The following is a 25,568-nucleotide window of genomic DNA, read 5'->3' on the forward strand; positions in this document are numbered from 1 at the left end:
AGGAAGCGCGTGCAAAGGGGAACACGCGTGCAAAGAGGGCAGCAGGGTGAGTGCTTGATCAATCGCCATGTTCAGTACTGCACTTTTGCACACACGTATCAGTTACTTCCTCGGTTCCTAAATATAAGTCTTTGTAGAGATTTCATTATGGACTACATACGGAGTAAAATGAGTGAATCTACACTCTAAAATGTATCTATATACATCCGTATGTGGTTCATAGTGAAATCTCTCCAAAGACTTACATTTAGGAACGGAGGGAGTAGATGTCAAGTAAAACTATCTACGAGTCCAATTACCTGTAAGTACTGACCAAATCACCCATGTATGTCTCAAATCTAAACCATGGTCCCTACTGTATTATGTGAACATGAACATATAAAAAACATAAAAGAGCTAAACTTTGGTAAAATACAAATAGGCATTACACAATCTACTCATCATCACTTGAATGCTCATTCTCACTCAATGCACCATCTTCCTGTCCATCATCGTCAGTACCACTATCTTCATCATAATTGTTGTCATCTTTGAGAAGATCGTGAACAATACTAGCATGAACAGGCGTGCCTTCTTCATCATCACGGCTATAAGTGTCGAACAATTGATCAATATCCTTCACAGTGGAAGTTGTCGAGGGCATTTCTTCCTTGTATGCATCTGTAGCATTGAGCTCGCCTGTCTCTAGTTCAGGAACATCGTACAAATGTCTCTGACTGAAAGTCTGCACCACATTCCAGTCATTTCCATATTTTGTGTCCTCCATGTAAAACACTTGCTCTCCTTGAGAAGCCAAGATGAAAGTATCCTTCTTGTATTGAAACACCTTAACATTAAGACTTTTGAAGTAACCATCATCTTTCATGCCGGTCGCCTTGCCATGGAGATCAAACCAATCACCACAAAACAGAAAGGCCGACCTTTCTCCATGCTTGGTAGGCAGAAATCTTCGGTGCCCAACAAACCCAATTTTATTTTTCAATGGCTCAGAGCAAGGGTCCACATCACAATGCACTACAACAAAATAGTTTACCGTTAGCAAAATTATGCTTACACTGCATTGAAGCAAAATCTACTACTAACACAACTAGTGAACCCACTACTAAACTGAAATAACAAAACGGGCACAAATTTAACCCCTTCAAGATTGATGAGAACATATACTAAGGCAACCTCCTAAACATTGTCTTTCCTAAGTACATCATATATGCTTGGTTTCCAAAGGCCACTGACTTGTGGATGTCTTATACAAAAACATATACTCCCTCCGTCCGAAAATACTTGTCACCAAAATGGATAAAAAGGGATGTATCTAGAACTAAAATACGTCTAGATACATCTTCTTTTATCCATTTTGATGACAAGTATTTCCGGACGGAGGGAGTATATCTCACTGTCATTGCAAAACCATGCATCTATCTATGCTACATCATAGTAACATTCATACACACAATACAACAGCAGAAGTAACAGTTCATTTGTTCACACAATTTACCTTGCAGGGGTCGGCTCGATCGATGCTTTGGGAGTTGGGGCCAAGCCGGGAGCACTGGCAAGTCTAAACTCCGCGCCTTCGTCAGGTGATGGATAGATACTGCAAATTCTGAGCACAGTTGGTGACGGGACGGTGGCCAGTTGGGGACAGGTTGAGGACGAGCGACGTTGTCCCCGTCGGCGACGAGCAAATGCGATGCCTGTGGTGGAAGAATGGAGGTAAGAGGGAGAGGCGGAGGAGCGGTGTGGTAGACGGGGCGATGCGGCGGCGCTGTAACGGCTCGTACGATATGTCGATATGGTGGCTGGATGGATCCGTGTGAGGTGGTACAGGGGAGTGGATGCACTTCAATTGGCAACAGCTAGCCGGAAGCGATCTGTGCCGTGCTTCGGCTATCGCCGTCCTGCTTCTCCCCGCCGTGAAACGCCGCCAGCTAGAACCGAGAAGACGATCAGATCGAGTCGCATATGCCCCGGGAAGAAATAACTAACCTACAGATATGGTCTCCCTCAAAAAAAAATACAGATATAGTCACACACGCCCAGACGTGTAGTCCAAGAAAATGATATCATGATTTATATAGCGTCCAAAGTCTTTCCTAATGGCAACATATAGTCCAAGCATATGATAGCACGATTTGCATAGCGTCCGTACTCTTTCCTAATGCCGGTTCTGACTCCTGTAATAATCCTTTTGGCATCGACTCTCCTGTCTTATTTTTAGTTTTTATTGACAGAACGAAACAATATGACCTCACGAGCGCCTCAGTCAAGTTTTTTGCCCAGTCTGTTTATAGATAAGAATAAAAAAAAAAGATGTCATCAACTCTCCTACTTCTATTTTAACTTTTGAGATAGAACGAAACAAAATTAGCTCACGAGCGCCCAATTGAAGTTTTCAGCATATACACTGCCAAACAAAAACAATTGTTTTAAAATTTATATTTTTAATGCCTGATTAAATTTCCATCTAAAAAATAACCATCTAAAAAAGAACAAAACAAGGTCTTCCCTTTTTAAGAATATAATATTCATAAGTATTTCCATGTGAACTACCTACTTATATTGGATAAAATAAAATAATTACAACGCTAAATAGACCTTAAAAAAATGGTGGCGGGTCCCACCGCCAAAACCGACGCATGGCTCCTACCTCTCGATAACCCGTGAACTAGCTATGGTGGGTCCCACTGCTAGACAGTACATGACAAAAATGATCATCACATATTTGTAGTATTCGGTGACTCCAGCTAGTTCGTCATACAAAATACCAAATCGTCACAGAAATTGGCAACCAGGTGTGCTGAAAGGCCGAGGCATCCCAGTGACGTCTAACGTCACCGATTTGCGGTAATTGGCGACGCCACCTATTAGAACATCACACATTAGGAATTTAGGTGACGTTGTCCACCATCGTCACAAGGATTTTCGTCACAGTATGTCAATTTTGTTGTAGTGGCCACCGGAGGGGTTCCGGGGGTCCACCGGGAGGGGCCACCCCTCTCGGAGGGCCTCATGGGCCGCAAGGGGCAGGGAACCAGCCCCTGGAGGGCTGGGCGCCCCCCCCCCCTTGGGCCCATGCGCCTAGGGTTGGGGGGAACCCTAGTGGGGGCGCCCCCCTTGCTTGAGGTGCAAGCCCCCCTCCCTGGCCGCCGCCCCCCCCCCCCTCTAGATCTCATCTAGAGGGGGCCGGCCCCCTCCCCCCTTCCCCTATAAATAGAGGGGCGAGGGGAGGGCTGAACACCTGATCCAAGGCGCAGCCCCTCCCCTCCCCAACACCTCTCCTCCTCCGTTGAGTGCTTGGCGAAGCCCTGTTGGAGTACTGCCTCTCCACCATCATCACGCCATCGTGCTGCTGATGGAGCCTTCTTCCTCAACCTCTCCTTCCCCCTTGCTGGATCAAGAAGGAGGAGACGTTGTCCATTCCGTACGTGTGTTGAACGCGGAGGTGTTGTCCGTTCAGCACTTGGTCATCGGTGATTTGAATCACGACGAGTACGACTCCATCATCATCGTTCCCTTGAACGCTTCCGCACGCGATCTACAAGTGGTATGTAGATGCAATCTCTCTCCCATGACTTGTTGCTTAGATGAACTCATAGATGGATCTTGGTGAAACCGTAGGAATTTTTATTTTATTTTCTGCAACGTTCCCCAACAGTGGCATCATGAGCTAGGTCTATGCGTAGTTCTCTATTGCACGAGTATAACACAATTTTGGTGTGGGCGTAGATCTTGTCAACTTGCTTGCCGCTACTAGTCTTTTCTTGCTTCAGCGGTATTGTGGGATGAAGCGGCCCAGACCGACCTTACACGTACGCTTACATGAGACAGGTTCCACCGACTGACATGCACTAGTTGCATAAGGTGGCTAGCGGGTGTCTGTCTCTCCTACTTTAATTGGAGCGGATTAGATGAAAAGGGTCCTTATGAAGGGTAAATAGAAGTTGACAAAATCACGTTGTGGTTACTCGTAGGTAAGAAAACGTTCATGCTAGAACCCAATTGCAGCCACGTAAAAGATGCAACAACAATTAGAGGACGTCTAACTTATTTTTGCAGCAATTGTCATGTGATGTGATATGGCCAGAAGTTGTGATGAATGATGAATGATATATTGTGATGTATGAGATCATGTTCATGTAATAGGAATCACGACTTGCATGTCGATGAGTATGACAACCGGCAGGAGCCATAGGAGTTGTCTTTATTTTTGTATGACCTGCGTGTCATTGAAGAACGCCATGTAAATTACTTTACTTTATTGCTAAACGCGTTAGCCATAGAAGTAGAAGTAGTCGTTGGCGTGACAACTTCATGAAAACACGATGATGGAGATCATGATGATGGAGATCATGGTGTCATGCCGGTGATGAAGATGATCATGGAGCCCCGAAGATGGAGATCAAAGGAGCTATATGATATTGGCCATATCATGTCACTATTATATAATTGCATGTGATGTTTATTATGTTTTATGCATCTTGTTTACTTAGGACGATGGTAGTAAATAAGATGATCCCTTATAACAATTTCAAGAAAGTGTTCCCCCTAACAGTGCGCCGTTGCTAAAGTTCGTCGTTTCGAAGCACCACGTGATGATCGGGTGTGATAGATCCTTACGTTCACATACAATGGGTGTAAGACAGTTTTACACATGCAGAAACACTTAGGGTTAACTTGACGAGCCTAGCATGTACAGACATGGCCTCGGAACACAAGAGACCGAAAGGTCGAACATGAGTCATATGGAAGATACGATCAACATAGAGATGTTCACCGATGATGACTAGTCCGTCTCACGTGATGATCAGACACGGCCTAGTCGACTCGGATCGTGTAACACTTAGATGACTAGAGGGATGTCAATCTGAGTGGGAGTTCATTAAATAATTTGATTAGATGAACTTAATTATCATGAACTTAGTCTAAAGTCTTTGCAAAATATGTCTTGTAGATCAAATGGCCAACGCTCATGTCAACATGAACTTCAACGCGTTCCTAGAGAAAACCAAGCTGAAAGATGATGGCAGCAACTATTCGGACTGGGTCCGGAACCTGAGGATCATCCTCATAGCAGCCAAGAAAGATTATGTCCTAGATGCACCGCTAGGTGAAGCACCCATCCCAGAGAACCAAGACGTTATGAACACTTGGCAATCACGTGCTGATGATTACTCCCTCGTTCAGTGCGGCATGCTTTACAGCTTAGAACCGGGGCTCCAAAAGCGTTTTGAGCGACACGGAGCATATGAGATGTTCGAGGAGCTGAAAATGGTTTTTCAAGCTCATGCCCGGGTCGAGAGATATGAAGTCTCCGACAAGTTCTATAGTTGTAAGATGGAGGAAAACAGTTCTGTTAGTGAGCACATACTCAAAATGTCTGGGTTGCACAACCGCCTGTCCCAGCTGGAGATCAACCTCCCGGACGAGGCGGTCATTGACAGAATCCTTCAGTCGCTCCCACCAAGCTACAAGAGCTTTGTGTTGAACTACTATATGCAGGGGATGGTGAAGACCATTCCTGAAGTATTTTCAATGCTGAAGTCAGCAGAGGTTGAAATCAAGAAAGAACATCAAGTGTTGATGGTCAATAACACCACTAACTTCAAGAAGGGCAAGGGTAAGAAGAACTTCAAGAAGGACGGCAAAGATGTTGCCGCGCTCGGTAAGCCAGTTGCCGGGAAGAACTCAAAGAATGGACCCAAGCCTGAGACTGGGTGCTTTTATTGCAAAGGGAAGGGTCACTGGAAGCGGAACTGCCCCAAATACTTAGCGGACAAGAAGACCGGTAACACTAAAGATATATTTGATATACATGTAATTGATGTGTACCTTACCAGCACTCGTAGTAACTCCTGGGTATTTGATACCGGTGCCGTTGCTCATATTTGTAACTCACAGCAGGAGCTGCGGAATAAGCGGATCCTAGCGAAGGACGAGGTGACGATGCACGTCGGGAATGGTTCCAAGGTCGATGTGATCGCCGTCGGCACGCTACCTCTACATTTACCTACGGGATTAGTTTTAAACCTTAATAATTGTTATTTAGTGCCAAGTTTGAGCATGAACATTGTATCTGGATCTCGTTTGATGCGAGATGGCTACTCATTTAAATCCGAGAATAATGGTTGTTCTATTTATATGAGAGATATGTTTTATGGTCATGCCCCGATGGTCAATGGTTTATTCTTAATGAATCTTGAACGTAATGTTACACATATTCATAGTGTGAATACCAAAAGATGTAAAGTTGATAATGATAGTCTCACATACTTGTGGCACTGCCGCCTTGGTCACATTGGTGTCAAGCGCATGAAGAAGCTCCATGCTGATGGACTTTTAGAGTCTCTCGATTATGAATCATTTGACACATGCGAACCGCGCCTCATGGGCAAAATGACCAAGACTCCGTTCTCCGGAACAATGGAGCGATCAACCAACTTATTGGAAATCATACATACCAATGTGTGCGGTCCAATGAGCGTTGAGGCTCGCGGAGGATATCGTTATGTCCTCACTCTCACTGATGACTTGAGTAGATATGGGTATGTCTACTTGATGAAACACAAGTCTGAGACCTTTGAAAAGTTCAAGGAATTTCAGAATGAAGTAGAGAATCAACGTGACCGAAAGATAAAATTCTTACGATCGGATCGTGGAGGAGAATATTTAAGTCACGAATTTGGTATGCACTTAAGAAAATGTGGAATCGTTTCACAACTCACGCCGCCTGGAACACCTCAGCGTAACGGTGTGTCCGAACGTCGTAATCGCACTCTATTGGATATGGTGCGATCTATGATGTCTCTTACCGATTTACCGCTATCGTTTTGGGGATACACTCTAGAGACAGCTACATTCACTTTAAATAGGGCACCGTCTAAATCCGTTGAGACGACACCGTATGAATTATGGTTTGGGAAGAAACCTAAGCTATCATTTCTAAAAGTTTGGGGATGCGATGCTTATGTCAAGAAATTACAACCTGAAAAGCTCGAACCCAAGTCGGAAAAATGCGTCTTCATAGGATACCCTAAGGAAACCATTGGGTATACCTTCTACTTAAGATCCGAGGGCAAGATCTTTGTTGCCAAGAACGGATCCTTTCTGGAAAAAGAGTTTCTCTCGAAAGGAGTAAGTGGGAGGAAAGTAGAACTCAATGAAGTACTACCTCTTGAACCGGAAAGTAGTGCAGCTCAGGAAAATGTTCCTGTGGTGCCTACATCGACTGGAGAGGAAATTAATGATGATGATCAAGGTACTTCGGATCAAGTTGCTACTGAACTTCGTAGGTCCACGAGGACACGTTCCACACCAGAGTGGTATGGCAACCCTGTCCTGGAAATCATGTTGTTAGACAACGGTGAACCTTCAAACTATGAAGAAGCGATGCGGGCCCAGATTCCAACAAATGGCTTGAAGCCATGCAATCCGAGATAGAATCCATGTATGAAAACAAAGTATGGACTTTGACTGACTTGCCCGATGATCGGCGAGCGATAGAAAACAAATGGATCTTTAAGAAGAAGACGGACGCGGATGGTAATGTCACCATCTATAAAGCTCGACTTGTCCCTAAGGGTTATCGGCAAGTTCAAGGGATTGACTACGATGAGACTTTCTCTCCCGTAGCGAAGCTTAAGTCCGTCCGAATCATGTTAGCAATTGCCGCATACTATGATTATGAGATATGGCAGATGGACGTCAAAACGGCATTCCTTAACGGTTATCTTAAGGAAGAGTTGTATATGATGCAGCCAGAAGGTTTTGTTGATCCTAAGAATGCTAACAATGTATGCAAGCTCCAGCGATCCATTTATGGGCTGGTGCAAGCATCTCGGAGTTGGAACATTCGCTTTGATGAGATGATCAAAGCGTTTGGGTTTATGCAGACTTATGGAGAAGACTGCGTTTACAAGAAAGTGAGTGGGAGCTCTGTAGCATTTCTCATATTATATGTAGATGACATACTTTTGATGGGAAATGATATAGAATTCTTGGACAACACTAAGGCCTACTTGAATAAGTGTTTTTCAATGAAGGACCTTGGAGAAGCTGCCTACATATTAGGCATCAAGATCTATAGGGATAGATCGAGACGCCTCATAGGTCTTTCACAAAGCACATACCTTGATAAGATTTTGAAGAAGTTCAAAATGGATCAGTCCAAGAAAGGGTTCTTGCCTGTACTGCAAGGTGTGAGATTGAGCTCAGCTCAATGCCCGACCACGGCAAAAGATAAAGAAGAGATGAGTGTCATCCCCTATGCCTCAGCCATAGGATCTATTATGTATGCCATGCTGTGTACCAGACCTGATGTAAACCTTGCCGTAATTTTGGTAGGAAGGTACCAAAGTAATCCCGGCAAGGAACACTGGACAGCGGTCAAGAATATCCTGAAGTACCTGAAAAGGACAAAGGACATGTTTCTCGTTTATGGAAGTGACGAAGAGCTCGTCATAAAGGGTTACGTCGACGCAAGCTTCGACACAGATCTGGATGACTCTAAGTCACAAACCGGATACGTGTATATGTTGAATGGTGGAGCAGTAAGCTGGTGCAGCTGCAAGCAGAGCGTCGTGGCGGGATCTACATGTGAAGCGGAGTACATGGCAGCCTCGGAGGCAGCGCATGAAGCAATTTGGGTGAAGGAGTTCATCACTGACCTAGGAGTCATACCCAATGCATCGGGGCCGATCAAACTCTTCTGTGACAACACTGGAGCTATTGCCCTTGCCTAGGAGACCAAGTTTCACAAGAAGACCAGGCACATCAAGCGTCGTTTCAACTCCATCCGTGAAAATGTTCAAGATGGAGACATAGATATTTGCAAAGTACATACGGATCTGAATGTCGCAGATCCGTTGACTAAACCTCTTCGGCGAGCAAAACATGATCAACACCAGAACTCTATGGGTGTTCGATTCATCACAATGTAACTAGATTATTGACTCTAGTGCAAGTGGGAGACTGTTGGAAATATGCCCTAGAGGCAATAATAAAAGGATTATTATTATATTTCCTTGTTCATGATAATTGTCTTTTATTCATGCTATAATCGTATTATCCGGAAATCATAATACATGTGGGAATACATAGACCACAATACGTCCCTAGTAAGCCTCTAGTTGACTAGCTCGTTGGTCGACAGATAGTCATGGTTTCCTGACTATGGACATTATATGTCGTTGACAACGGGATCACATCATTAGGGGAATGATGTGATGGACAAGACCCAATCCTAAGCATAGCACAAGATCGTGTAGTTCGTTTTGCTAGAGCTTTTCCAATGTCAAGTATCTCTTCCTTAGACCATGAGATCGTGTAACTCCCGGATACAGTAGGAGTTCTTTGGGTGTACCAAACGTCACAACGTAACTGGGTGACTATAAAGGTGCACTACAGGTATCTCCGAAAGTGTCTGTTGGGTTGACACGGATCGAGACTGGGATTTGTCACTCCGTATGATATAGAGGTATCTCTGGTCCCACTCGGTAATGCATCATCATAATGAGCTCAAAGTGACCAAGTGTTTGGTCATGGGATAATGCATTATGGTACGTGTAAAGTGACTTGCCGGTAACGAGACTGAACGAGGTATTGGGATACCGACGATCAAGTCTCGGGCATGTAACGTACCGATTGACAAAGGGAATTGTATACGGGGTTGATTGAATCCTCGACATCGTGGTTCATCCGATGAGATCATCGAGGAGCATGTGGGAGCCAACATGGGTATCCAGATCCCGTTGTTGGTTATTGACCAGAGAGCCATCTCGGTCATGTCTGCATGTCTCCCGAACCCGTAGGGTCTACACACTTAAGGTTCGGTGACGCTAGGGTTATAAGGAAGACTTGTATGTGATTACCGAATGTTGTTTGGAGTCCCGGATGAGATCTCGGACGTCACGAGGAGTTCTAGAATGGTTCGGAGGTGAAAATTTATATATGGAAAGTTGTCATACGGACACCAGAAAGTTTCGGGGGCATATCGGTATTGTATCGGGGCCACCGGAGGGGTTCCGGGGGTCCACCGGGAGGGGCCACCCCTCTTGGAGGGCCTCATGGGCCGAAGGGGCTGGGAACCAGCCCCTGGAGGGCTGGGCGCCCCCCCCCCTTGGGCCCATGCGCCTAGGGTTGGGGGGGGGGAACCCTAGTGGGGGCGCCCCCCTTGCTTGGGGGGCAAGCCCCCCTCCCTGGCCGCCCCCCCTCTAGATCTCATCTAGAGGGGGCCGGCCCCCTCCCCCCTTCCCCTATAAATAGAGGGGCGAGGGGAGGCTGAACACCTGATCCAAGGCGCAGCCCCTCCCCTCCCCAACACCTCTCCTCCTCCGTTGAGTGCTTGGCGAAGCCCTGTCGGAGTACTGCCTCTGCACCATCATCACGCCATTTTGCTGCTGCTGGAGCCTTCTTCCTCAACCTCTCCTTCCCCCTTGCTGGATCAAGAAGGAGACGTCGTCCGTTCCGTACGTGTGTTGAACGCGGAGGTGTTGTCCGTTCAGCACTTGGTCATCGGTGATTTGAATCACGGCGAGTACGACTCCATCATCACCGTTCCCTTGAACGCTTCCGCACGTGATCTACAAGTGGTATGTAGATGCAATCTCTCTCCCATGACTCGTTGCTTATATGAACTCATAGATGGATCTTGGTGAAACCGTAGGAATTTTTTTTTCCTGCAACGTTCCCCAACAGGCACTAGCGGGGGCTGCTGTCAAGTTGGCAATGTTACAACCAGCTCCAGCTTTTGTTATCAGATGGAGGAAAAGCTATGTTCCTGTAGCAAAGTATTAATTCTTGAGTTATTCTATCACACATGTGAGCACATAGTACATTTTTTTCAAACATCATTGCAAGCAGCTTTTCATAAATTGTGGTGGATCGCATCAAGAGTATAGTCTGTAATCTCATGTTGAATGACAGAAATTGGCAGCTCATAAACATCTGGAACAACCAATGAAAAGTGAACAAATAAACTCACTCTTCATCATTGGAATCTGGAATACAAACAATACAACAGACTACAGGAATTTGGAAACTGAAAAATGGTGATATGATCCCAAATTATTACAAGACACATAGGAAACAAACAAATCCACTGGCCATGTTTTCACAGTAGAGTACCATATAAAGCAAATAAATCCAGTGTTCACAATTCCACATTATTACAAACCATTGGATACAAATAATTAAGTGTTCATAAGTTGACACAGGTATGATATGCTGCATCGTCCGCACCCCGTGTAGGTCGAACTTATAATTGACAGCATATCATTAGGACGGTGAGTCTTTTACTTCTCAGCCCATACAATATGATTCCTGGTATTTTTATAGGTTAGTAAATGTATTACAAAACATTAAAAAACAATCATGACGTTCTTAACCCGCAAGAAATGAGGCATCAAAGGGATTTGTCGATGTAAATACCTCTAAAGTTGTCATTGTCAATGGGGAAACGTCTTCAATAACTCGAACATCATCCACATGTTGAAGCTTTTGCCAGTTTGGATGGCCTATTTTCTTGCATGAGCTCATGAACACTTTGTCGCAAGCCACCGCTTCAAACAGCTTAAGAGACCAGGGTAGTCTTGGCAGTGATTCGAGACGAGAGCAAAGACAAAACTTTAAGATCTTGAGTGACCCGAGGTCATTCACATTGTTTGGCAAGGTGTCCCAGCTGCAACCCTGGATGTAGAGCTCATGAAGATGAATGAAAAACCCAAAAAGATTGGGAGTAGGCCCCAATCGATCACATCCATTAAGCCAAAGTTTTTCTAAGTTTTTGGGTCCAACATTCTGCCCACACAACATCCAACTTGGGTATCTCATACCCTGGTAGTTCCATATCTGCAGACTTTTAAGACCCTTTGGTGGGCAAAGACCTTCAAGTACCTCTGCTTGAACTTCTGGTGTGCAAGCTGTATGATCACCCCAGGACAGTCTTTACTCGACTACACCTTTCTTATCAGCTAGCTTTGCTTCGTCCCCTTCCTTGCTTTTAATGTTTTCAAGACCGCAGATATTCAACCTGCCTCGAAGCTTGTTTAGGTCCCTCAACTGCTTCAACCCATGCCCATGTTCCTTTCTTAAAATGAAATTTTCTAGAGTTTGGAGTGACATTAGCCCGCTGACGTTTGGAATATGCAATTTTATGCCGCCGATGATATGCCTCAAGTTGGTGAGGTTACCCATATTTATATCAGGTGAAACTTTTGCAGTACTTAAATAACCAAACATTAGCACCTGCAGATGGTAAAGATTGGCTATTGTTTTTGGCAAAGATAGCACTTCTCGGGGCTCAGTAAAGCAAGATAGCGTAGATGCTTTAAATGACCAATAGTTTCTGGAATTTTGAACTCAATTGCCCCTGAGGTTTCTACAGCCAAAACCCTCAATTTCTCCAGGTTCTCAGACACTTTTTTTATGAGTTCTTTGTTGATGGGTGCCGTATCATCGATAATGAGAGTGCGCAGTTTTTTCAATTTAAAAATCTCCTCAGTAATCATTGCTGTATTTGCAACAAAAAGATGACGAACATCAACAGGAATTTCTGTTCTCAAGCCATTCTCGATTCTAAAGCAATCACTCCCTGCCACCTTCTCAGCCAAATCATGCATAAGATCATGGACAAAATAACAATCCTTGCCTACATAATTTTCTCCTGATTGCACGAATGAGGTTGCCACTAACTCATCAAAGTAACGCCGACCAACAGCTTCCATGTCCTGCTCTGGATGAGCAATATTTATGAATCCTTCTGCCACCCACAATTTAACTAACTCATCACAGTTCAAACGATGTCTTTTGGGGAAAATACTGCAGTAAGCAAAGCATCGCCTGACGTGCTCATCAAGATGCTGGTAACTCCACCACAAGGCCCCCATCGTCTCATTCAGAAGGTCTCTATCTCTAACTTCTCTCCAAAAGTCAACATTTTTTTGTCTTTTACGTAGTTGTCCTCCCACTGTGCTGGCTGCCAGTGGCGATCCTTTCAATTTTTGTGCAATTTCAGCCCCGATAATTCTGAGTTCTATTTGATCTGGATCATCAACACGTCCACCATCAAGGGCATAATACATGAACAATTCCAAGAACACTTGTTCATCCAAGGTAGGTATTTGAAAAAAGGTAGGTTCCATACCAGGACCTAGCTCTGAAAATGCATCTTTATTGCGACTTGTCGCTAGGATCTTGCTTCCTCTCTTTCCAACATTCAGTGGAGAAAGTAACCTCAGTAACTGCTGCTCACTGACATCCTTATTGCACCAGATATCATCTAATACCAATAGGAATTGCTTACCATCTAGTTTCTTCTCCAGTTCTTTTTCAAGGACATCAAGGCTATTGTAATTAGGGCAAGCTTTGTCTTTATCCACTGAAGCTGCCTCAAACATCTCCTTGAAAATGTCACCCACACTAAAGTGCTGAGAAACATGAATCCATATAATAAGGTCAAAATAGGTATTACTTCTCTCATACTTGCAAACATGTTGTGCGAGCGTTGTCTTCCCAGATCCTGAAATGCCATAAATGCCTATTACAGAGAAACAATTACTGTTACTTGAACTTGGATTGACATCATCCTCTCTACCATGAAGCATTTCTGTTATCCGGTCACGATCCCCATCTCGTCCAGTTATCTTTACCGTTGGAGCTGATGTAGTTCGTGTGTTTATCTTTCTGGCGGGAGCAGTTTCGCCCTTGGTTGACGGCTTTGCCAATGCGATAATGCCCTGCGCTTTATCAATGAGCTTTTCTACTGATGCCATTTTGTCCTTCAAGCGTACATTTAAAGCTGCCATCAGAGTCAAACTCGGTTCAATACAAATACCCTGCAAAAGCAACCAACATTTCAAAATTCAAACCATATGCATTTTGGCAACGTTAACCTGTAGGTGGACACATGCTGGCAGGATGGAGATAGCAATGCTAGATTGAGTTGAACTAGTTTGTACAAGGCTTAAATCAATAACTAGGCATAAGGCCACTTTTTTTGCGTGTGAAACAAATAATTATGTCGTGTGAAAGGAATGCCCTTCTTGCACAACTTACTTCATATAATGTTTGCACTCTACAACCAAGAGGAGGGTGGGGGAGAAGCATGTGGAGCCGGTGGAGAATATGCACTACTAGAAAAAAGCTTATAGGTAGACGCTTACTAGTAGCGCGCTATATTGACCCATGCTACTGCTAATTACTAGTAGCGTGCTATATTACCCCCTCGCTACTAGTAAATATTACAGATAGCACATGACGAAAAAACGCACTATTAATAAATATCTCCCGTGAACAGGGCGTAGTAGTAGCTCTGGGCGTAAAACCTGCGCTATTACTAAGTGAAAAGCTATAGCGCAGGTGAGAAACCCCTCGCTACTATTGAGCGTGTCCACTGCCCCGATCCCACCCCACCGAACTCTCTCGTGAATCCCTAAAAAAACTCTCTCACGAACCTCACCCCCACCCCTCGGTCGACCTCTTCTCCCCCACGATCTCCTCCTCACTGCGGGAGCTTGCAGGATCCGTCACCAGCATTGCCCAGGTAGGCCCTTCCCGTCCTTCCTTGTCCGGGTCCGCCCTATCCTCCTCACCTCACCTTCTCCTCCTATCCGCCCCTTTGCTGCAGGTCACCATGGCGCGGAGGCGGCAATGACGACAAGACGGCACCGACCTTGCCCTGCCGGAGGAGGAGGAGGGGCGCACCTAGCCGCCGGCCCTGCTCTGCTCGAGGAGGAGGGGCGGGAGGGTCTACTCCTAGGGTGACCAAGAGGTCCTGCACGAGCTCAAGCATGGCCATGATGACCCACCACGGCAGGTAGCATCTCCATCTCCCTCCCCCTCGTCCACTGCTCACTACTGCTGCCAAGTTGAGGCCAAATGTTAATAATTATGCATCATGGGCCTGAGTCAATTCATTGAATTTTGTCTTCAATCAACCTATCATTGTTCTTTTAGTTGCATCGTAATGGTATTTTGTAATAACTGCAGCTTGCTGAATCTCGTGAGATGCTAAATTCACCAAATCCTCCAGCAAGTATATGGGAGAGAAGGATGCAGTAGCATTGAAGCTTAGTATTTTTCCAATGAAAAACCATTATATGGCTGCTTCACACCATCTTGAGTTGTATCAGGATATTTGCTAACTGCACAAAAAAGAGAAATAAATATATTATCTGAATTTCCCTTAGCTAGTTCTATAAGCCCCTGTGTCCTAACATTTGTTGAACCCTCTATTCTGTTTCAAATCTGCATAGGAAGCCCTAGCTGCTCTCACAGAGGTGTGCAGTATGCGCTTTGTCCATGGAGTACGTTCTCGGACAGGATTGATGGGAATAGATTACCCTATTGCCGCATGGCTTTCCAGGTGAGCATTACACTGCGTCTAGCCATTTACCTGTACATTTTATCCAAACAATTATGGTGAAGTGATTGTGGAATCTGAGTAGGACCTCAACTTTTGAACGATCTTGTTCACCCTGACAAACATGGAACTCTTTGCTTTACCAGTTATTCTTGCTTTACTTATTATTTTGTTGTTATTACACACGATAGCTGAACCTGCATACACGGTTTCATACAAATATATTCGGTCTCACTAGTTTGCACTATGTTTGTCTCACTAGTAGTTGTAACAGGTGCTCATTCTGCCTGATGGTCTCAAATGCTTCTGTGCATTACCTGTGTTTACATAGTTTTTTTTATCTGTGGCACTTGCAGACTTGTGAATCAATCAAGATGCATTTACAATCTTGATTGTGAAATTGTTCGTCAGGTAAGCTTGTGTCTATCTTTGTTTCCTCACGTTGCTTCTATTATTCCAGTTAATTGAAAAGGATCCAAACAAGGCAGTTCCATTGTTTTGGGTAGCTATTAACACTGGTGAACGAAGTGAGAGTGCATTGAAGGACATGGCTACTGTACTGAAAGAAGCAAATCGGGCTGAAGAAGACATCGAAGCGATAAGATCCTTCCATGACCGTTGTCCAAATGAAGCTCAGGAGTCTCTTGACAATATTCTTCTTGACCTATGCAAGGTATCTCGGGCCTGTAAATTTACGTATATAAGCTAAGCGTTTCTTCTGAAGCCTACTTTTGATGTTTGATTATACTAGTAGATCCTGAAAACATTTAATATATTGTGCAAACCCATACAAAAAAGTCATCACCTAATAATAAAACCATATCGCATTCGTGTATGAATTGTTAGCCTAGTATTGATAAAAATCTTCGTCTGTGTTGAACCCGAAATGCAGTAGGACAAAAGAATAGATTGAAATGCTGATAGTGAAGCTGAGAATGGTTGATGAGGATCTAGCTTCTGGCCGGTGGAAAGCAAAGCTGTCTATATCTCATTTCACTTGTGGTCATGCCTAGCATTGTATCCTTCTTAAGTTGGGTTTTCCCTAATTTCTAGGACTGGTCTGTTTGGTACTAATAATTCATATGTACTATGCTGCTACTATATGCTTTTGTTTCTGCTATTGTTACTTAGTGATCTATAGGTTACTATTATACTGTACTAATGCTCCAGGTTCTTTGTGAGTTCCTAGTAGTGGTCTTGATTCATTGTCCAATTCCAGGATATGTGAGTTCCTAGTAGGGAACACATGGACATGAAGCGGCGGTGGCGACGAAGACGATATCGACCTGAGGGTGTGGCGGCGACAACGACAACGACAACGACATCGACACGGAGCTGCGGCGGCGGCGACGACAACATCATCACGGTTCTGCGGCGGCGACGACGACGACATCGTCATTGTGCTGCCACGGCAGCGGCGACGACAACATCAACACCATCAACACGGGCTTGTGGAGGCGCCGACGCCAACGACCTAAACGTGTGGCATATATTGTATATGTGTGTGTGTGTGTATTATGAAATGCATGTATGCGAGTACTATGAAATGTATGCCTAAAATGAAATAGGTAGATTTTTTTAAATCCTAATTTGTTACTAGTAGCGTGGGTGTATCCTAGACGCGCTACTACAGTAGTAGCGCGGTTTGAAATGGTAGTAGCGCGGGGAACCATCGCTACTGGTATGTTTGTTTATCAGTAACGTGGGGTAAAACACGCGCTACTGCTAAGAAATAGTTGTAGCATCGTAGTAGTAGCGCGGGAACCCATGCTACCGGTTTGCAAAAAAAAAACAACGCTACCGGTAGTGTTTTTCCTAGTAGTGATGATTTGAAATAGGGAGACGATGTCACTAGAAATTGTTAATTAGGTGATTTCAGGAATTAACTAATTCTCACTGTAAGATCTAGTTTAGTGGAAGGATATTAGTTGCGTCAAACCCTGAGATAGAGTGGCATGCTTCATGCCTACGTTCAGCCATGTAGCTGCAATGCACGCTTGCTTGTTGGCATTAAATGTTGATTTAGCAGATCGTTGGCTCGTCTCTGAAATCATAAACAACACTATTTTGTATCCGTGTCATGCAAATAGATTCATTAAAAGCATAGAAATCATAAATCACATGATACTGCCCATGATAAAAATGATAAATGTTGCAGAAACCACAAAGTAAATGATGTGTGCTTAGAAATATCACAAGAAAATTCACCAAACCATCGTGGAACGATCTAGCACAAAGATAACGTTACCGAGTAGCCTAACTAACACACAACCAGCGTTCAATGTGTAAGATTTCAGGGGTATACTATAGGAGTTAGCGTGCAAATTAAAACACATTTACAAGGGCAAAACTGAATACAAGGGCCATTGGATGGACGCTTCAGAACATTTTGTATTCCACAAACACTTACTTTTTATATTGGTATAGAAACTATCGAAATATGCCATTAACATGATCCATCATACCAAAATACAAGGGGAAAAGTACACCCTCCGATCCATATTAATTGCGGCAGCTTAAGTACAACTTTGTACTAAAGTTGCAACGATTAATATGGATCGGAGAGAGTAGCACAATTAGACTAGGATAAAGGCACCATGCAAGGATAATTAAGTATATTTGTTTGGGATAAAAAAATTAAAGAACAAGAACGGACCTGGTTTGAGGGGCCAGCTTCACCATCCGAAGCAGTTTTGCGTCTCTTCTTTTTCTGTTTTGATGAAGACCTTTTCTGTTCGTCCAGCATCTTTTGGTGACGAATGTACTCTAGATCATCAAGGATGTCTTCAATGTCATAGAAAGCAGATTTGAGACCCTTCACTACCCCCTCGAAGAATACCCTATGATTAATGGCCTCCGCTGCTTCCAGAGTAAGCGTCAGCCGAGGAAGAACGTCCGTCAACAGGCGATGCAGTGTCTCTTCTTTGTCGAATTTGCAGTAGGACAAGACTTTGTCCAAAAGCTTGGAGATAATAGGGGACATGATCCAGCCTGCAACGGATATGCCCCATGCAACACCTTGCAACGCCATAGAGCTTTTTCAGAGGTAGGATGGAAGGCATGGGGGAAATTAAGTTGGCATGCTGTTCGGAGAACCAAACCCAAGGAATGGCTATGTGTGTGTTATGAACCGTGCCAATGATGTTCAGAGCTAGCTGAGAGAAAGCTTTGGCCAATAGTTGGTTGTGGGAACTTACCAACTCCGCGGAGAAGTCGGAGTTCTATGGATAAATACGTTATTTCAAACAATTTTATGTGTCAATTAGGTGAAGAGTAAGTCATGCTTGGAAAAAAAAATAGATCATCCAGCTGGTGGATAACTGGCATCTAGTTAAAATACAGAACAACAACCAGCTGAGAGGGATGCCTGAACTAACACGCTAGTTTGTTTTACAGCAAGTTGAACTGGTGGCATATAGTACACATTTACGGTGCAATTGGCTTTCGTCATAGCTGGAAATTTCCACTCATGTTCCTACAAGTTTCAGACATTAGAATAGAAAACAGCTACCTGCCACCACCTTGATTAGTTGTTGTGCATGACTCAGGTTTGATAGGACTAGCAATTATGTATGTACTACTACTATCGTACCAATGTTAAATAACAAAAACTAAGGAAAATGACTCTTTAACTAATCTGCACAAATCCCGATTTAATTTCTTGTCAAATAAAACAGCCAGTTTCTGCATCTTCTTTGGTAAGATTTTGGAGTTCTCTCTAGAAAGTCGACACAGAAAGCGCACAAGAAAAGAACATGAGACCTCTAGAAATATGCTGAGAGGATAGATAGTAGGCTAGGGAGAAAATGTTCGAGAGAAAACAATGTTGATGCTAGTTTGGACTGACCAGTCTGACATGTACCTACTTCGTTTCCCGGTGAAACTGGAAACTTTTCTATTCCTCCCATGCCTGCTTCCCTCTTGACCCAGCTTCACCTCCCCTCCACCCCTTTCGTTTCCTCACCAACCACACGCACCCCGCTGTCACCAACATGCCAATCCTTGCGTGCGCAATCCACGACCTTGTGAATCCAGCATCTTCAGTTGAATATTCCTTACTCGGAGCTGTTTGAGATACTCCGAGAGGACACAAATTTGAGGTAGCAGCTACCATCAAACGAGCTATTTGGTATGCAAGTGCAAAGCTCAAAAGATGATAAGCAAAAAATTAACCATGTCAAACCTCCTACAGCCGCACGCCGATTCGTTATCATAATGAACATCTCTGGCCTGGTGGAAATTTCAGGGAAAGGTTAGTCGCTCAACCTAACGGAACGGATGTACGGAACAAGCATTGAACAAGAAGATCATCTATGTCCATTCTTGAGGCCATGAACCTTTTCTAGACAGACATCAAGTGGGAAAATTAGACCCACTGGCTACCGTTGTAGCAGCCGAAAGATGAACAGAGTGTGTCAAGTAAGTACAGTTTTACTGACTAATAATGTTCAGACAAAATATGTCAAAAAAAATTGTTCAGACAAAACATCCCTAAATCACAGAGCACAAGAACCAGTCGTCGCAGAGGAAGATGAAGAACTCCATGAGCTTGCGGAGGCGCTGGCTGAGGAGATTTCGACGAAGGGGCATTTCCGAAGAGATCTAGCACCGATGGCGCATGTAGCGAGGCCGGGCCACACGACGGAGGCGGTGGTGATGTGGATATTGCGTATGCAGCCTACTTGGAATGAGCGAACTGTGACCAACGGAGAAGATGTGGGAGACGGCGGCGGTCGCTGGACTAGTTTCCTTTTTAACATTTTGAAGCCCTACACAAGTACCCATCGAGCTTTTTCTCTTGGCAACAATAGAACCACATTTTCGAACCATCGCAAATAGATCTTTGACTCAAAATTACTTGCATCAAGAAACCCCCTTATCCGAGGATCACATGATTGGTTTGATGCCACAAGTTGTCATAACAAAATTTGGCAAATGCCAAATATTGGTTAATGATTGGTTGGTTATCAACTTTTCTTGCAAACTTCGTTTTTGGCCGGTTTACAGAAACGAAGCCTACAAAACAAACAGTGTCTTGGCTCGCAGTTGTTGTCTCTGATGAAAATTGAGGTTTTCCATCAAAGAAGTGGATGGGGGCCATTGGTGCCTCGGTTGGCAGATCCCTGATGGTATTGTTTTTTCTTCTGGAGTACCCGTGTTTTGGGTTAATCTTGCTCGGGAGTTGGGACAGGACTAGGTTTGCTATGAGTATCAGGTCGGCATTGGTGTTTAAAGTAGCCTTCGCTTATGTTACTTTGGCTATTGGTCTGTCGATTGATCCCCTGGCGTGTTTACATGCTAATGGTGAATCCCCATCTGCTACTGCTTGCTATATGGCCGTACCAGATTGATAAGGCTATGGACTCATATCCCTAAGATGGTGAAGTGCTTCCAATAAGCTTCTCGTTTAAGTTTCTATTTGTACTGCAACATAAGTTAATTTTCATGCATGTATGTTGTTAACTTTGGCATATGTTCCGCAAAACATTATAATCATCCTTCATTCAGTTACAAGGCCATCTATTTTTTCTGTTGTCGACAATAATATTTGTTCCTGCAATTTGTGGAGAGCTTTTTTTGTTGATTTCCTTTTAATAATTCGAATTCCCATGCTAGTACATGATAATTAGCATGGAAACTAAGGCTAAAATAAAGGAAAGGTTCAAGAGAAAACAGCTTGGTTCTAGTTTGTGCTAACCTGTCGGAATCTATGTGCTGGTCACCGAAGATGGGCGAAATTTCGGACAGGAAGTCAGTTGCACTGGACCAGAGCTCCACTGAGCAGCATCAGGGATATCAATGGTCTTGAATCGGAGTTCCTTCCACACACCAGGTCCTCCCACCTTGCTGACACGTTGCTCCTCGGCATCCAGTATCTTCATTGGACTAACTCGTGCTCGGATCTGTATGGAGCACTCTGAAGAAACAATTTGAAGTAGTGGCTATCAGCAAACAAGCTGTCTTGTATGCAAACGAGAAGCTCTGACGATGACAAGCAAGAAAATTTGTCGAAATTCCTGCAGCCAGCACACTAATTAGTACCTGCAATGAAACTGAACCGTACTTGCAACACACTGATTGAGCGTCAGTATGCAGACTTGCACTTTGAGCCCTGAATGAAATCTCTGGCCTGTTGGAAATTCAGTGCAAGGTTAGTCGCTGAACCAACCTTCAGAGGAATTAGTAGTACAACACGGACAGTACTCCCGACTAATAATAGATACCTAAATCATCATCGGCCTCGAAGAGAACAGCCGTGGAGGGAGGGGGGAGACATTTCTGAGGAAGGTCGGGATCCACCTTCAACAACAACAACAACAACAAAGCCTTTAGTCCCAAACAAGTTGGGGTAGGCTAGAGGTGAAACCCATAAGATCTCGCAACCAACTCATGGCTCTGGCACATGGATAGCAAGCTTCCATGCACCCCTGTCCATAGCTAGCTCTTTGTCGATACTCCAATTCTTCAGGTCTCTCTTAACGGACTCCTCCCATGTCAAAATCGGTCGACCCCGCCCTCTCTTGACATTCTCCGCACGCTTTAGCCGTCCGCTATGCACTGGAGCTTTTGGAGGCCTGCGCTGAATATGCCCAAACCATCTCAAACGATGTTGGACAAGCTTCTCCTCAATTGGTGCTACCCCAACTCTATCTCGTATATCATCATTCCGGACTCGATCCTTCCTCGTGTGGCCACACATCCATCTCAACATACGCATCTCCGCCACACCTAACTGTTGAACATGTCGCCTTTTAGTCGGCCAACACTCCGCGCCATACAACATTGCGGGTCGAACCGCCGTCCTGTAGAACTTGCCTTTTAGCTTTTGTGGCACTCTCTTGTCACAGAGAATGCCAGAAGCTTGGCGCCACTTCATCCATCCGGCTTTGATTCGATGGTTCACATCTTCATCAATACCCCCATCCTCCTGCAACATTGACCCCAAATACCGAAAGGTGTCCTTCCGAGGTACCACCTGGCCATCAAGGCTAACCTCCTCCTCCTCACAGCTAGTAGTACTGAAACCGCACATCATGTACTCGGTTTTAGTTCTACTAAGCCTAAACCCTTTCGATTCCAAGGTTTGTCAACATAACTCTAACTTCCTATTTACCCCTGTCCGACTATCGTCAACTAGCACCACATCATCCGCAAAGAGCATACACCATGGAATATCTCCTTGTATACCCCTTGTGACCTCATCCATCACCAATGCAAAAAGATAAGGGCTCAAAGCTGACCCCTGATGTAGTCCTATCTTAATCGGGAAGTCGTCGGTGTCGACATCACTTGTTCGAACACTTTTCACAACATTATTGTACATGTCCTTGATGAGGGTAATGTACTTTGCTGGGACTTTGTGTTTCTCCAAGGCCCACCACATGACATTCCACGGTATCTTATCATAGGCCTTCTCCAAGTCAATGAACACCATATGCAAGTCCTTCTTATGCTCCCTATATCTCTCCATAAATTGTCGTACCAAGAAAATGGCTTCCATGGTCGACCTCCCAGGCATGAAACCAAACTGATTTTTGGTCACGCTTGTCATTCTTCTTAAGCGGTGCTCAATGACTCTCTCCCAGAGCTTCATTGTATGGCTCATCAGCTTAATTCCACGGTAATTAGTACAACTCTGAACATCCCCCTTGTTCTTGAAGATTGGTACTAATATACTCCGTCTCCATTCTTCTGGCATCTTGTTTGCCCGAAAAATGAGGTTGAAAAGCTTGGTTAGCCATACTATCGCTATGTCCCCGAGACCTTTCCACACCTCAATGGGGATACAATCAGGGCCCATCGCCTTGCCTCCTTTCATCCTTTTTAAAGCCTCCTTCACCTCAGACTCCTGGATGCGCCGCACAAAACGCATGCTGGTCTCATCAAAGGAGTCATTCAGTTCAATGGTAGAACTCTCATTCTCCCCATTGAACAGCTTGTCGAAGTACTCCCGCCATCTATGCTTAATCTTTTCGTCCTTCACCAAGAGTTGGCCTGCTGCATCCTTGATGCATTTGACTTGGCCAATATAGATGTCCCTTTCACCTTCCTTCGTGCCTAACCGTTGGTAGAGGTCCTCATATGCCCGACCCCTTGCTTCACCAACAGCTCGCTTTGCGGCCTTCTTCGCCATCTTGTACTTCTCTATGTTGTCTGCACTCCTATCCAGGTATAGGCGTCTAAAGCAATCTTTCTTCTCTTTAAGCGCCTTCTAGACATCATCATTCCACCACCAGGTATCCTTATCTTCGCTTCTCCTTCCCCTGGACACTCCAAACTCCTCCGAGGCCACCTTACGAATGCAAGTCACCATCTTCATCCACACATTGTCCGCATCCCCTCCTTCCTCCCAAGGGCCCTCCTTAAATACCCTCTCCTTGAACACCTGAGCTACCTCCCCCTTGAGCTTCCACCACTTCGTTCTAGCGACCTTGGCCCGATGTGGCGCGTCGCTGAGAGGGTTACGCCCCAACGAAAATCTTTTGGGTTTCATCTCCATAAGAGTGGCTGAGTTTTTACGTTGGCTCGCCAAGCCTATCACAACCCTCCTCCTTTACCCGGGCTTAGGACCGGCTATGTTGCTTGGGATCCACCTTCATTGGACTAATTCGTCATCAGGTCTGTTTGGAGCGTTCTGAAGACACAATTTGAAGTAGTAGCAACCAGCAAAGAAGCTGTCTTGTATGTCAAACTAGAAGCTCTGACGATGACAAGCGAGAAACCATGTCGAAATTCTAGCAGCCAGCACGCTAATCAGTACTTGCAACACACTAGTAATTGCTAGTCGTTGTGCAGACTTGGCACAGAGCACCACCATGTCGCGACATCCCGAGCCCGGTAAGACCCCTGTCTGAATCTATGGACAGTACTGGACTGTTGGAAATTCAGTGCAGCGTTAGTCGCCGAACCAACCTAGTGGAATTAGAACAACACGGACAGCAGGCAGGTTCATACAGACAATACCTTAAAATCGGCATCAGCATCGAAGAAACGGCCGTGGAGGGGGGAATAAAGTCTACAGGGGCTTGCAGAGGTCACCGTGCCGGCGGGGATAGGCCGGAGGTGGACGGAGCTGACGGAGGGGATGCGCTCGATTCCGACGGGGGAGACATTTCCGGAGAGGACTGGGATCCGCCACGCCAGACTTGCTGTGGTGCTGTTCGGCAGCGGGCCGCGCCGCCCTTGGTTAGCTGCATCCAATCTGGCGACTGGAGGTAAGAGGTGGGGAAGGTGATGACAAGTGGGGCCATGTCCTTTCTGCCTGGCAGATGTGGCGACACCTATAGGCACAAACCAGGGTAAAAAGTGAAAACTGGGGAGAGGTTTTTTCTTTAAGCATCAGTACAGACACAAGCGCTCATACACACATGCATACACTCATCCCTATGAACGCACGTACGCACACCCTATCTCTATGAGCACCTCCGAGAGACTGAGCTGGCATATCATCTTGAGATTTACGAAACCACCGTAGGCGCCTCGTCGTCGACGGGAACGTCTCCTCCCGCTGAAAGCGCATCGCCGGAAATCCTGAAATAAATCCAGAAATAATGCTGGGGAGAGGTTACAATGTACAGTGACGGTTGGGGAGTTGAGGGGTATTTTAGACCTTAATTAGAGTTGAGAATTGTAATTACCAACAATTAATATGGATTTGAGAGAGTGCAAGTTTATCTAAGCTAGGAAAAAAGTTGACACTTCCCTTTCCCCGCGCCGCATAACCTAGGCAACACGACTGGTAGGCCCCTACCGTGCCGCCACAGACCAACTCTCCTCTGCCTTCTTCCCTCGCCGCCGCGAGAGGCCACCACCCACCACCGGACGAAGCCCACGTCGTGGCGGTGGCTAGCTGTGGGGCCTCCTCCTAGGTCGCGGCTCCCAAAGGCGGCCGATCCGATCTCATCTCTATGGCCGAAGTTGTGTTTGAATTATTGAGTTTTTGTATTCAGAACACTATTCGTCTGATTAATCCCCCAAAATGGCCTCGTATGAGAAAGGTTTCTACATGGATTGTCTTCATCTCGTACGATCGATTTTGATATGAAAAAACGTCTAAATCGGAGTTCGTATGCAAAAGTTAGAGCCAAAATAGTGTGCTGCATAAGTCTGTCCCGGAAGTTCCGGGCAAAACTTCCGGGTAGGTTCCAAGCTAAACCGAAAGTTTGCATGTAGTGCACCCCGAAAACTGGAATTTTAACATTATTTGAAGATT

The 25,568-nt window shown here is 45.0% G+C and overlaps 1 pseudogene; it reads right to left on the reverse strand.

The window, feature by feature from the left end:
• Positions 1-1,576: 1,576 nt before the first annotated feature.
• LOC123084479 (putative disease resistance RPP13-like protein 1) lies at positions 1,577-18,386 on the reverse strand (annotated as a pseudogene).
• Positions 18,387-25,568: the final 7,182 nt, after the last annotated feature.

The sequence above is a fragment of the Triticum aestivum genome, chromosome 4A (genome assembly GCF_018294505.1).
Source record: "Triticum aestivum cultivar Chinese Spring chromosome 4A, IWGSC CS RefSeq v2.1, whole genome shotgun sequence".
Taxonomy (NCBI): domain Eukaryota; kingdom Viridiplantae; phylum Streptophyta; class Magnoliopsida; order Poales; family Poaceae; genus Triticum; species Triticum aestivum.